This window comes from Moschus berezovskii, chromosome 25 (genome assembly GCF_049115385.1).
Source record: "Moschus berezovskii isolate FMDL1 chromosome 25, NW_MosBer_1.0, whole genome shotgun sequence".
Taxonomy (NCBI): Eukaryota; Metazoa; Chordata; class Mammalia; order Artiodactyla; family Moschidae; genus Moschus; species Moschus berezovskii.
Window position 1 is genome coordinate 10,163,755 of NC_142484.1, and position 1,621 is coordinate 10,165,375.

The following is a 1,621-nucleotide window of genomic DNA, read 5'->3' on the forward strand; positions in this document are numbered from 1 at the left end:
ATTCTGGTTATGTGGTGTTTCTACTTTCATCCTTCACCGTTCTCAGCTCTAATATTTATCATCCTACCCTAAACCTCGATTCCTGTCTTGTGCCCCAAACTCCTGTCTCTGAAGGCTTGTCTCCAGCACATGACTGGGCTTCAGTTTCCTCCAGATTCGTCTCTCAGTAGACTTCATCCCATCTGTCCTCTGCCTACCAGGAAATCTTAAACACTTGTCAGTGTCGCTTTCTTTTTTCTACCCCACTCTCGAGTTTATTGCTTTGTTCTTTTAATATCATTTTTGTTTTCTTGGGGATTTCCAAGAAGGTTGAGCAGACGTTAAACTTACACTCTGTGTTCTTGATCCAGTCTCAGATATTGTGTTTAATTTTCACTGTGTTCAGGTGCTTTGACTGATACATAACAGATATTTGTGAACTTGTGGTGGCAAATGAGAGCTTCCCTGGTGGCTCAGATGGTAAAGCGTCTGCCTGTGATGCAGGAGACCCGGGTTCGATCCCTGGGTTGGGAAGATCCCTGGAGAAGGGAATGGCAACCCACTCCAATATTCTTGCCTGGGAAATTTGTGGATTGAGGAGTCTGGTGGGCTACAGTCCACAGGGTTGCAAATGAAGGTCAGTGTTCTTTTAAAACAAATATAACTTCCTCCGGATCTCCTTTTGACAACTGTTTCTGTACTGAGATGACCTAATTTCCTGTGAATGATGCTAGTGAGAATGGTAAAGATAGTTCCAGAGAAGGAGCTGTAGCAATAGCAGGGAAACAATACCAGTATTGTCCAAGGTGAAAATCAAGGCCCGCTCTCCATATTCTAATTTTGAATTTGTCTATCAGTAGAGCTTCCCTCAGAGAAGGCACTGGCAACCCACTCCAGTACTCTTGCCTGGAAACTCCCATGGACGGAGGAGCCTGGTGGGCTGAAGTCCATGGGGTCGCGAAGAGTTGGACACGACTGAGAGACTTCACTTTCACTTTTCACTTTCACGCATTGGAGAAGGAAATGGCAGCCCACTCCAGTGTTCTGGCCTGGAGAATCCCAAGGATGGAGGAGCCTGGTGGGCTGCTGTCTATGGGGTCGCACAGAATCGGACACGACTGACATGACTTAGCAGCAGCAGCAGCAGAGCATACCTGGTGGCTTAGATGGTAAAGAATCCACCTGCTGATGTAGGAGACCCTGGTTTGATCCTGGGGTCAGGAAGATCCCCTGGAGAAGGGCTTGGCAACCTACTCCAGTATTCTTTCCTGGAGAATCCTATGGACAGGGGAACCTGGTGGGCTAAGTCCATGGGGTTGCAAAGAGATTGAGCAACTAAGCATGCACACACGCATTCAGGATGCCACTAATCTTTTATTTATTTAATAAAAGGAGATGCACTTTGTTAACAAGGAAACCCTAGGAATTAAATAGCAGTATACATGTGAACCACTCAGCGCAGTGCCTCGTGCAGATTACCACTTCAGTGAGAACCATAAACCCAGACAGTGTCGTGTGCGGGTGCTAGGTCGCTTCAGTTCTGTCTGATTCTGTGCATCCCTATGGACTCTAGCCCGCCAGGCTCCTCTGTCCATGGGATTCTCCAGGCAAGAATACTGGAGTGGGTTGCCATTTCCTCCTC

General features: G+C 47.3%; 1 non-coding gene across 1 annotated transcript; it reads left to right on the top strand.

Annotated features, from left to right (window-relative positions):
- The first annotated feature begins 441 nt into the window (after positions 1–441).
- TRNAH-GUG (transfer RNA histidin (anticodon GUG)) lies at positions 442–513 on the top strand. The gene has a single exon. It is a non-coding gene; the product is annotated as a tRNA-His (tRNA).
- The last annotated feature ends 1,108 nt before the right edge of the window (positions 514–1,621 follow it).